This window comes from Mustela putorius, unplaced genomic scaffold (assembly GCF_011764305.1).
Source record: "Mustela putorius furo isolate JIRA1106 unplaced genomic scaffold, ASM1176430v1.1 tig00000785_pilon_pilon_pilon, whole genome shotgun sequence".
NCBI classification, from domain to species: domain Eukaryota; kingdom Metazoa; phylum Chordata; class Mammalia; order Carnivora; family Mustelidae; genus Mustela; species Mustela putorius.
In genome coordinates this window covers 377,315-390,225 of record NW_025421480.1, presented here as the reverse complement: position 1 = coordinate 390,225, position 12,911 = coordinate 377,315, and the positions used below count along the sequence as shown (strand labels likewise).

General features: G+C 40.9%; 1 long non-coding RNA gene across 1 annotated transcript in view; it reads right to left on the bottom strand.

Moving 5' to 3' along the window:
• The window catches only part of LOC101678379, a 97,317-nt gene extending 84,778 nt beyond the window's left edge, over window positions 1-12,539 (bottom strand). The window contains exon 1 of the long non-coding RNA XR_199739.3: window positions 11,985-12,539. This is a non-coding gene — a long non-coding RNA (uncharacterized LOC101678379). The remainder of the gene's footprint in view (window positions 1-11,984) is intronic.
• Window positions 12,540-12,911: the final 372 nt, after the last annotated feature.

The window sequence follows — 12,911 nt, the reverse complement described above, 5'->3', positions numbered from 1 at the left end:
GCTCAGGTCACGGTCCTGGAGTCCTGGGATTGAGTCCCGCATCGGGCTCCCAGCTCCATGGGGAGTCTGCTTCTCCCTCTGACCTTCTCGCCTCTCATGTTCTCTCTCACTGTCTCTCTCTCAAATAAATAAATAAAATCTTTAAAAAAAAAAAAAAAAAGAGGATGAAAGTCTCCAGGGGGAGCCAAATGTGTTGGATATAGTGTGAGAGATTACCAATATAAGGCAGAATTTGTGATAGGTGCATAGAAACCTTGAGGGACTTAAGAAAGGAGGGATTTATTGATTCCAGAGAAAACTAAAAATTATAAAAGAATAAAAATCTAAATAATTATAATTGCATGGCACAGATACAAATGTTATGTAATCACAATATTACAAACAGTGAATATGAATTTAGCAAAAAAGTTTTGCAATTTAGCACTTTGAAAAAAGTGGGAATAAAGTAGGGATTAGAAACAGTGGTATGAGAAACCGAAAGCTTCATTGCCACTACAAGGATGTCAACAGGTAATATCTAAAGATGAAAGATAGAAGTAGCGGTAGAAGCATGTTATTTGGAGGTAAGTTGTACAATGAAGAAAAGCTAAAAGAGTTGCCTCTAGAAAACATTACTCAGAAATGGGTGGTTGGGTTGGGGTAGGGCACCAGTGGACCTCTGATGAACACCATTATCCCTACCATCAGAATATACCAACTCTCAGAGTTTAAGATGGTGCCAGCAATCGAAAGGCTATTATGGGGTGCTCTATAGTTCACCAATGCAACAAAGATACTTAGGATTCGAAAGGAGATTAGCAAAGTAGGACAGGCAGGTAGTTGATGGCCTTACTTCTATTCCTTTTCCATGAAGCTTCAGGAGAAAAGGCAGGTTAGAAACAAGGCAGGATAAGGAGCAGATAGCACTACTTCCAGGTGTAGACATGTAGGTAAGTCTGTGAGGTATTCTTGGTCTTAGATGACCTACCTCTTTGATACTATACAGTCTTGAATGGGAAACCTGGATCAATAGACTCTTTCATCTTGAAAGACTTTCATCTTTCCATATTGACATATCGAATGCCTGATCGAGGCTTAGTAATCCACCTCAGCTGTCCTATTTTCTGATTTTTTCCATGGTCCTCTTCTTGCCTTAACAACTTGACTATTATACTAATGTTCCTGACTATGGCCCCAAAATCTGATCTAATTCTCTGCATTCTTGATTTTCTTCCGGTTTGTTGCATCTCTTATGTCCTTCATGCTAATCTGTTTCTCAGGCCAACCTGGTAGCCTAATCTTTATCGTTGGTTGTCCCAATTGATTGAAGATTTGGTTTAGTACTCATGACACCATTTCTGATTAATGTTGCCATATGCTCCAAACCTTTTCTCCTGGCACTGTTCTTACTGTGCCACTATTGGTTGGCTTCTGCTTAAAAGCTGTAGTAGCCAAATCATGTTCATGTGGCTAAACTTGAAGACTGAATAGGCTAGATCAGTTACTGTTAGTGAAGAAATTAAAATGTGCTCCTGGGACAAACAAATCAAAATAGAAGATCCGTGGATGCACACATATCTGCTCTCCAGGCCCCTTTTCCCAGAGAAGGGAAAGAACCCAAAGAAAGAGTTTGAAAGGTCATATAGGAACTTTATCTCTCAGAAGAATTCCCTGAGTTTACTTCAAGGTTAGAAGGCTTAACCCTCAGCACTTCCACAGTGCCTGTAAACCTAACTTCATGTTAGAATTCTTTTTTAAATTTTTATTTATTTATTTATTTATTTGAGAGAGAGGGAGGGAGTAAGCATGAGTGGATGAAGGGCAGAAGGAGAAGAAGACTCCCTGTTGAGCAGGGAGCCTGTTGGAAGAATCCATCCTGGGACTCTGGGATCATGACCTGAGCCGAAGGCAGATGCTTAACCAACAGAGCCACCCAGGCACCCTCATGTTAAAATTCTTAAAGATAAAGACTCTTTAGGCCTCTGGGATAGTTCACAGTCTATATATCAGCACTATCTCAAAGTGGATAAAACAGTTCTTGCCTGACTAAAATTTCAGTATATCAATACTGACACACCCTGACTCTTAGAATTCTTAGACTTTCTTCTGCTCTGCTTTGTCAACAGTCCCTGAGTAAATTAATTAATATAAGACCAAGAAAAGAAGAAAGAAAAGAAGCAATTTAATACACTGGATCTAGAAGATGGAAATATGTGTAATTCCTTGTTCCTTCTTAGAAAGTTCTTTTAATGGATGGTAACTCTCTTCCCTTCTTGGGAAAAACAACAAGGAAGGGATCAAAAAGTAGTGAAAGCAATACTTACTTCTTATTGAATATGAACTAGGTCCTGGGTCTTTGTACACATTAGATTAGTTCATTCTTACACCAACTCAATGAGATATTTAATGAATAAGAAAAATTAGATTCTGAGTCATTAAATAATTTGCCTAACATCAGGCAGCTACTAGCTGAGGAGATGGGACAAAAACAGACCATATAATGCCAGACACCATGATCATAACTTCAAAGATATATGACATTCCCAGAAACACTAGGAATGGAAGGAGATGATAATTCAAACTGTTAAGGAAACAACTAGGGTTTTGATGGTGCTATTTAAATCCAAAAAGAAGTGACCTACCTTCCTTTATCATTCATTCAAGAATCCAAAATAACTTCTAGGAAATCAAGTGACAATTTCAATTTCATTCAACAAATATCTTCTTGAGTTCCTACTAATACCAGGATCCATATTGGGGTCTAGTGTATATAATGGTGAGTTAATACAGACATAATCTCTCCCTTCAAGAAAGTTACAGACATTTTAGAAGTAAAAGTAACTATAATAAACAGGAAAGGGGAACAAAAACCTGTGGGAGGGAAGAGCAAGGGCATTTTATGATCTAGAACATAGAAACTCCGAGTCAAGATGGCGGAGAAGTAGCAGGCCGAGACTACTTCAGCTAGCCGGAGATCAGCTAGATAGCTTATCTAAAGATTGCAAACACCTGAAAATCCATCGGCAGATCGAAAAGAACAACAGCAATTCTGGAAACAGAAAACAACCACTTTCTGAAAGGTAGGACCGGCGGAGAAGTGAATCCATGGCGACGGGAAGATAGACCCCGGGGGGAGGGGCCGGCTCCCGGCAAGCGGCGGAGCAACCGCGCACAAAATCAGGACTTTTAAAAGTCTGTTCCGCTGAGGGACATCGCTCCAGAGGCTACCCGGGCAAAGCCCACACGGGGTCAGCGTGGCCTCAGGTCCCGCAGGGTCACAGAAGGATCGGGGGTGTCTGAGTGTCGCAGAGCTTGTGGGTATTGGAACGGGAAAGCCGGCTACAGAGACAGAGCCGACAGTAAGCTCGCAGCTCGGGGTGACCTTGAACCGGTCGCAGGCTCGGTGAGCTCGGAGCGCGGCCGGAGGTCAGGCAGACGGGAGTAACTGGGCGCTGTTCTCTGAGGGCGCACAGAGGAGTGCAGCCCTGGGCTCCCGGCTCCTCGGGGCCGGAGACCAGGAGGCCGCCATTTGTATTCCCGTCCTCCGGAACTCGAAGGAAAGCGCTCAGGGAACAAAAGCTCCTGAAAGCAAACCCGAGCGGATTACTCACCCCGGCCCCAGGTAAGGGCGGTGCAATTCCGCCTGGGGCAAAGACACTTGAGAATCACTACAACAGGCCCCTCCCCCAGAAGATCAACAAGAAATCCAGCCGAGACCAAGTTCACCTATCAAAGAGTGCGGTTTCAATACCAAGGAGAGCAGCAGAATTCTAGAGGAGGAGAAAGCAAAGCACGGAACTCATGGCTTTTGCCCTGTGATTTTTTTTAGCCTTGCGGTTAATTTAATTTTTTTCTTTTTCATTTTTTGTTTTTTTTTTCTCGCCTTCTGGTTAAATTTTTTTTAACTGTTACCTTTTTCTTTTTTAACGATTTTTTACTAGTTTATCTAATACATATATTTTTTCTTTTTTATATTTTTCTTAGGTGTTTTATTTTTTTTTTAATTCTTTTTTTTTCTTTCTTTTTTCTTTTTTTTTTTTTCTTTTTTTTCTTTCTTCCTTTTTGAACCTCTTTTTATCCCCTTTCTCCCCCCTCACGATTTGGGATCTCTTCTAATTTGGTTAAAGCATATTTTCCTGGGGTTGTTGCCACCCTTTTAGTATTTTACTTGCCCCCTCATATACTCTTCTCTGGACAAAATGACAAGACGGAAAAATTCAACACAAAAAAAAGAACAAGAGGCAGTACCGAAGGCTAGGGACCTAATCAATACAGACATTGGTAATATGTCAGATCTAGAGTTCAGAATGACAATTCTCAAGGTTCTAGCCGGGCTCGAAAAAGGCATGGAAGATATTAGAGAAACCCTCTCGAGAGATATAAAAGCCCTTTCTGGAGAAATAAAAGAACTAAAATCTAACCAAGTTGAAATCAAAAAAGCTATTAATGAGGTGCAATAAAAAATGGAGGCTCTCACTGCTAGGATAAATGAGGCAGAAGAAAGAATTAGTGATATAGAAGACCAAATGACAGAGAATAAAGAAGCTGAGCAAAAGAGGGACAAACAGATACTGGACCACGAGGGGAGAATTCGAGAGATAAGTGACACCATAAGACGAAACAACATTAGAATAATTGGGATTCCAGAAGAAGAAGAAAGAGAGAGGGGACCAGAAGGTATACTAGAGAGAATTATTGGGGAGAATTTCCCTAATATGGCAAAGGGAACGAGCATCAAAATTCAGGAGGTTCAGAGAACACCCCTCAAAATCAATAAGAATAGGCCCACACCCCGTCACCTAATAGTAAAATTTACAAGTCTCAGTGACAAAGAGAAAATCCTGAAAACAGCCTGGGAAAAGAAGTTTGTAACATACAATGGTAAAAATATTAGATTGGCAGCTGACTTATCCACAGAGACCTGGCAGGCCAGAAAGAGCTGGCATGATATTTTCAGAGCACTAAATGAGAAAAACATGCAGCCATGAATACTATATCCAGCTAGGCTATCATTGAAAATAGAAGGAGAGATTAAAAGCTTTCAGGACAAACAACAACTGAAAGAATTTGCAAACACCAAACCAGCTCTACAGGAAATATTGAAAGGGGTCCTCTAAGCAAAGAGAGAGCCTACAAGTGGTAGATCAGAAAGGAACAGAGACCATATACAGTAACAGTCACCTTACAGGCAAAACAATGGCACTAAATTCATATCTCTCAATAGTTACCCTGAATGTTAATGGGCTAAATGCCCCTGTCAAAAGACACAGGGTATCAGAATGGATAAAAAAACAAAACCCATCTATATGTTGCCTCCAAGAAACTCATTTTAAGCCCGAAGACACCTCCAGATTTAAAGTGAGGGGGTGGAAAAGAATTTACCATGCTAATGGACATCAGAAGAAAGCAGGAGTGGCAATCCTTATATCAGATCAATTAGATTTTAAGCCAAAGACTATAATAAGAGATGAGGAAGGACACTATATCATACTCAAAGGGTCTGTCCAACAAGAAGATTTAACAATTTTAAATATCTATGCCCCCAACATGGGAGCAGCCAACTATATAAACCAATTAATAACAAAATCAAAGAAACACATCAACAATAATCCAATAATAGTAGGGGACTTTAACACTCCCCTCACTGAAATGGACAGATCATCCAAGCAAAAGATCAGCAAGGAAATAAAGGCCTTAAACGACACACTGGACCAGATGGACATCACAGATATATTCAGAACATTTCATCCCAAAGCAACAGAATACACATTCTTCTCTAGTGCACATGGAACATTCTCCAGAATAGATCACATCCTGGGTCCTAAATCAGGACTCAACCGGTATCAAAAGATTGGGGTCATTCCCTGCATATTTTCAGACCACAATGCTCTAAAGCTAGAACTCAACCACAAAAGGAAGTTTGGAAAGAACCCAAATACATGGAGACTAAACAGCATCCTTCTAAAGAATGAATGGGTCAACCAGGAAATTAAAGAAGAATTGAAAAAAATCATGGAAACAAATGATAATCAAAATACAACGGTTCAAAATCTGTGGGACACAACAAGGGCAGTCCTGAGAGGAAAATATATAGCGGTACAAGCCTTTCTCAAGAAACAAGAAAGGTCTCAGGTACACAATCTAACCCTACACCTAAAGGAGCTGGAGAAAGAACAAGAAAGAAACCCTAAGCCTAGCAGGAGAAGAGAAATCATAAAGATCAGAGCAGAAATCAATGAAATAGAAACCAAAAAAACAATAGAACAAATCAACGAAAGTAGGAGCTGGTTCTTTGAAAGAATTAATAAAATTGATAAACCCCTGGCCCGACTTATCAAAAAGAAAAGAGAAAGGACCCAAATAAATAAAATCATGAATGAAAGAGGAGAGATCACAACTAACACCAAAGAAATACAAACTATTATAAGAACATACTATGAGCAACTCTATGGCAATAAATTTGACAATCTGGAAGAAATGGATGCATTCCTAGAAACATATAAACTACCACAACTGAACCAGGAAGAAATAGAAAGCCTGAACAGACCCATAACCAGTAAGGAGATTGAAACAGTCATTAAAAATCCAAACAAACAAAAGCCCAGGGCCAGACGGCTTCCCGGGGGAATTCTACCAAACATTTAAAGAAGAACTAATTCCTATTCTCCTAAAACTGTTCCAAAAAATAGAAATGGAAGGAAAACTTCCAAACTCATTTTATGAGGCCAGCATCACCTTGATCCCAAAACCAGACAAGGATCCCACCAAAAAAGAGAGCTATAGACCAATATCCTTGATGAACACAGATGCGAAAATACTCAACAAAATACTAGCCAATAGGATTCAACAGTACATTAAAAAGATTATTCACCACGACCAAGTGGGATTTATTCCAGGGCTGCAAGGTTGGTTCAACATCCGCAAATCAGTCAATGTGATAGAACATAGGAACTCCCACTCAAGAAATGAAGGTTAAGCTAAAATGTAAATGATAATATGACTTAACTGAGTCCTGGATTCAGTCTGATGTCACAAAGTAACCTAATGAACTAGAACAACTTGAAGAGTGGCAAGCTCCTCTGAGGAGAAGCAGGATGCATGACTCTTTCACCTTTAACAGAGCAGCAACATGTGAAGGAAGTTACCACACCCATGAGCAATAAGAAAACAGTTGAAATTTTAAAGGCCTAGAGACTACATGTGGGCTGACACAGCATTATAAAACCCTGAGAGTTCTGGACATGAGGTGAGTCTGCAGTGTTCATCCACTCTCTTCATTATCTTTAACCGAGAGTTCATGAAAAGATTGAGAACATGGCAAGAGAGTAGAAAGTAGTCTGCTAAGTCACAGGTATGTAGGGCATGCCTAAGCCTGAGAACAGAATGGAAAAAGGGACTGAGAACAGAATGGGAAAAGTGAACAAAGGCCCTCTGTGTTCTGGATCCTGCACTGAGTATAAGACAGATACAAGAATTGTAGATATTTATGCCCCTACCTTTGGAGCAGCCAGTTATATAAACTAATTAACAACAAAATTAAAGAAAACATTGATAAAAATACAGTAATAGTGGGGGACTTTAACATCCCACTCACTGCAATGGACAGATCATCTAAGTGGGAGACCAACAAGGAAACAAGTGCTTTGAATGACACAGTGGACCAGATGAACTTCATGGATATATTCAAGCATTTTACCCTAAAGCAACAGAATGCTCATTCTTCTCAAGTGCACATGGAACATTCTCCAGAACAGATCACCTACTGGGTCACAAATCAGCTGTCATCTAGCACAAAAAGACAGATTATACCATGCATATACTCAGATCACATTGTTTTAAAACTTGAACTCAATCGCAAGAGAAAATTTGGAAGAAACATGAATACATGGATGTTAAGGAACATCCTAATAAAGAATGAATAGGTAAACCAGGAAATTAAAGAATAATTTTAAAAAATTATTGGAAACAAATGAAAATAAAAATACAACAGTTCAGAACCTCTAGGATGCAGCAAAGGAGATCTAAGAGAGAAGTATATAGCAATATAGGCCTTTCTCAAGAAACAAAAAAAGTCTCAAATATACAACCTAACCTTATACCATACACCTAAAGGAGCTAGAGAATGAACAGCAACGAAAATCTAAATCCAGAAGGAGAAGAGAAACAATAAAGATTAGAGCATAAATCGATGAAATAGTGGGCGCCTGGGTGGCTCAGTGGGTTAAGCTGCTGCCTTCGGCTCAGGTCATGATCTCAGGGTCCTGGGATCGAGTCCCGCATCGGGCTCTCTGCTCAGCAGGGAGCCTGTTTCCTCCTCTCTCTCTCTCTCTGCCTACTTGTGATCTCTCTCTGTCAAATAAATAAATAAAATCTTTTAAAAAAAATAAATAAATCAATGAAATAGAAATCAAAAGAGCAGTAGAACAGATCAACAAAACTACTAATTCCCTGAAAGAATTAATAAGTTCAATAAACTCCTAGCCAGACTATTCAAAAAGAAAAGAGAAAGGGCTCAAATAACTAAAATCATAAATGAAAGAGGGGAGATCACAACCAACACTAAAGAAACACAAGCAATTACAAGAGCATATTATGAGCAACTATATGCCAACAAATTAGGAAATCTGGAATAAATAAATGCATTCCTAGAAACAGATAAACTACCAAAACTGAACCAGGAAGAAATAGAAAACCTTAACAGACCAATAACTAGCAAAGAAACTGAAGCAGTAATCGAAAGTCTCCCAAAAAACAAGAGTCTGTGACCAGATGGCTCCCAGCAAAATTCTACCAAATATTTAAAGAATACCTATTTTCTGAAGCTGTTTCAAAAAACAGAAATCGAAGGAAAACTTCCAAACTCTTTTTATGAGGCCAGCATTACCTTGATCCCTAAACCAAAGACTCCACCAAAAACGAGAGTTAGAGACCAATATCCCTGATGAACATGGATGCAAAAATTCTCACCAAGATACTAGCTAATAGGATCCAACAGTACATTAAAAGGATTATTCACCATGACCAACTGAATTTATTCCTGGGCTGCAAGGGTGGTTCAACAACCACAAATCAATCACTGTGGAAATAATTAATATAAGAAAGGACACAAATAAAAGAAAGGACATGAACCACATCATCCTCTCAATAGATGCAGAAAAAGCATTTGACAAAGTCCAGCATCCTTTCTTGATTAAAGTTCTCTGTAGTAAGGGATAGAGGGAACATCCCTCAGTATCATAAAAGCCATATATGGAAAAACCCACAACAAATATCATTCTCAATGGGGAAAAACTGAAAGCTTTTACCTTAAAGTCAGGAACACAGCAGGGATGTCCACTATCACCACTGCTGTTCAACATAGTATAGGAGTGCCTAGCCTCAGCAATCAGACAAAAAGAAATAAAAGGCATCCAAATTGGATGAAGTCAAACTTTAACTCTTCACAGATGACATGATATTCTATGTTGAAAACCAAAATACTCCACCCCAAAATTGCTAGAACTTATGCAGGAATTCAGCAAAGTAGCAGGATATAAAATCAATGCATAGAAGTCAGTTGCATTTCTATATACTAATAATGACACTGAAGGAAGAGAAATCAAGGAATTGATCTCATTTACGATTGCACCAAAAACCATAAGATACCTAGGAAATACCCTAACCAAAAAGGTAAAATATCTGTACTCTGAAAACTATAAAACACTTACGAGAGAAATTGAGGAAGACACAAAGAAATGGAAAAAAGATTCCATGGTGACATCACAATTCTGGACATCAATACATTTTGTGGTGCTTCCACAAAAGCAGATGCATAGATCAATGCCACAGAAATAGAGAGCCCAGGAAAGGACCCTCAACTCTATGGTCAACTATTATTGAATGAAGCAGGAAAGAATATCCAACAGAAAAAAGATAGCCTCTTCAAAAAATGGTGTTGGGAAAATTGGACAACCACATGCAGAAGAATGAAACTGGACTATTTACTTACACCATACACAAAAATAAACTCAAAATGGCTAAAAAGACCAAACTGTGAATCAGGAATCCATCAAAATCCTAAAAGAGAACACAGGCAGCAACCTCTGTGACCTTGGCCATAGCAACTTCTTTCTAGACACATCTTTTTTTTTTTTTAATTTGACAGAGATCACAAGTAGGCAGAGAGGCAGGCAGAGAGAGAGGAGGAAGCAGGCTCCCCGCTGAGCACAGAGACCGATGCGGGGCTCGATCCCAGGACCCTGAGATCATGACCTGAGCTAAAGGCAGAGGCTTAACCCACTGAGCCACCCAGGTGCTCCTCTAGACACATATTTAAAGGCAAGGAAAACAAAGCAAAAATGAACTACAGGGACTTCATCAAGATATAAAGCTTTTGCACAGCAAAGAAAACAGTCAAAAAAACTAAAAGACAACCTACAGAATGTGAGAAGATATTTGAAAATGTCTCATCAGATAAAGGGCTAGTATCCAAAATCTATAAAAAAGCATATCAAACTCAACACCTAAAAATAAATAATCCAGTCAAAAAATAGGCAGAAGACATGAACAGACATTTCTCCAAAATGACATACAAATGGCCAACAAACACAGGAAAAAATGCTCAATACATCATTTGGCATCAGGGAACTACAAATCAAAACACAAAGAGATACCACCTCACACCAGTCAGAATGGCTAAAGTAGAAAAGTCAGGAAACAGCAGGTGTTGGTGAGGATGTGGAGAAAGGGGAACCCTCCTACAACTGTTGGTGGGAATGCAAACTGGTGCAACCACTCTGGAAAATTTTGGAGGTTCCTCAAAATGTTAAAAATAGAGCTACCCTATGACCCAGCAATTGTAGTACTAGGTATTTACGGAAAGGATAAAAACAGTGATTCCAAGGGGCAGACGCACCCCAATGTTTACAGCAACAGTGTCTCCAATGGCCAAAGTATGGAAAGAGATCCATACACAGACAAGTGGATAAAGATGAAGTGATATACAGAATGGTTTATGACTCCGCCATGAAAAAAATGAAATCTTACCATTTGCAGTGACATGGAGAGAACTAGAGGGCATTATGCTAAGCAAAATGAACAAACCAGAGCAAGACAATTATCATGTGATTTTACTCACATGGAATTTAAGAGACAAACCAGATGAACATAGGGTACAGAATGGAAAAATAAAATAAGATGAAATCAGAAAGGGAGACAAACCGTAAGAGACTCTTAACTATAGGAAAGGAACTGAGGGTTGCTGGAGGGGAGGGGAGGGGAGGGGGCTCCTGGGTGACCGGCATTAGGGGTCCCTTGATGTAATGAGCACAGGGTGTTACATGCAATTGATGAATCACTAAGTCCTACCTCTGAAACTAATAATACCCGGTTAATTAACATTAACTGATTTTAAATAAAATTTAAAAATTAAAGATGGGATTGGGAGGGAGACAAACCATAAGTGACTCTTGATCTCACAAAACAAACTGAGGGTTGCTGGGGGGAGGGGGTTGGGAGAAGGGGGTGGGATTATGGACATTGGGGAGGGTGTGTGCTTTGGTGAGTGCTGTGAAGTGTGTAAACCTGGTGATACACAGACCTGTACCCCTGGGGATAAAAATATATGTTTATAAAAAATTAAAAATTAATTTAAAAAAGGAAAAAAATTAAAGTAAACATCATGATACTACTGTACTGTGAAATAAAAACCCATTTAAATTTTAAAAATAAAAATACTGCGTATTATTCGATGTTCCATTGCCCTGTTGCTCCTGCGAGGGGCGGAGGAGCAAGATGGCGGAGGAGCCGGCGACCGACGGTTTGTCAGGTCCCTGGAACTCAGCCAGCGAGGTACCAAACCCTTCCGAACACCCACAAACTCAACGGGAGATCCCAGAGAAGAACGGCAGCAACTCTAGCAACAGAAAAGTGACCACTTTCTGGAAGGTCGGATGTGTGAAGAAGTGAACCTGAGGCGACACGGGAAGACGAACGGGGTGGGGGCGGGGACTCCCTCGGCCGCTTACCCGCAGGCGAGAGCGCGGCCGGCGGATCCAAACCTCTAGACGTGGGCTCCGCGGGGGCGTCGCTCCAGGGGCGCCGCGGGGTGGGGGCCTCGCGGGGACCGTGTGGTCGCGGGTCCCTCAGGGTCGCAGGAGGACGGGGGTGTCCGAGGGCGGCAGAGCTCCGGGTGTCGGAGGGGCGGAGACGGAGCCGAGGAGGGGCTCCCAGCTCGGGGTCCTCATACCCGCGGCCCGCGGTCCGCGGCGCCGTCAACAAGCGGCAGGGCCGGGGAGGCCCGTTCCTTCTCTGGGAGGAGCTGCGTGGGAGCCCAGTAGGAATCGCCTGGGTTTAGGGACTCCAAGGCCATGCTCAGGAGATAGAAACACTTGGTCACAGACCTGGGGAGCTCAGAGCACGCGGGAGACTAGGGACACGGGAGGGATTGACGACTTTTCTCTGAAGGCGCACTGAGGAGCCACCCGGAGCTCTTGGCTCCTCTGGCAGGAGACTGGGCGGCCGCCATCTTCTTTCCCGTCGTCCACCGCGGTACGGAAAGCGCTCAGGGAACAAAAGCTCCAAGCGCGAACCGGGGCAGATTGCTTAGCCCGGCACCTGGCAAGGGCGGTGCGGTTCCGCCTCCGGCAAAAACATTTGAGAATCACCGCAACAGGCCTCTTCCACAGAAGATCAGCAAAAACATCCAACCAAGACCAAGTTCACCAAGTGGTGAGCTATGGTAAAGCAGCACATAGAATTCATGGATTTTTCCCCATGATTCCTTAGTCCTTCAAAGTCAAATTTTTTTAAATTTTTTTTCTAATTTTTAATTTTTCTTCTTTCCTATTTTAACCCATTTTAACTATTTTATCTTATCAATACACTTTTATTTTTTATTTTTTATTGTGTAATGTTAATTACCATAAAATACATCATTCGTTTTTGATGCAGTG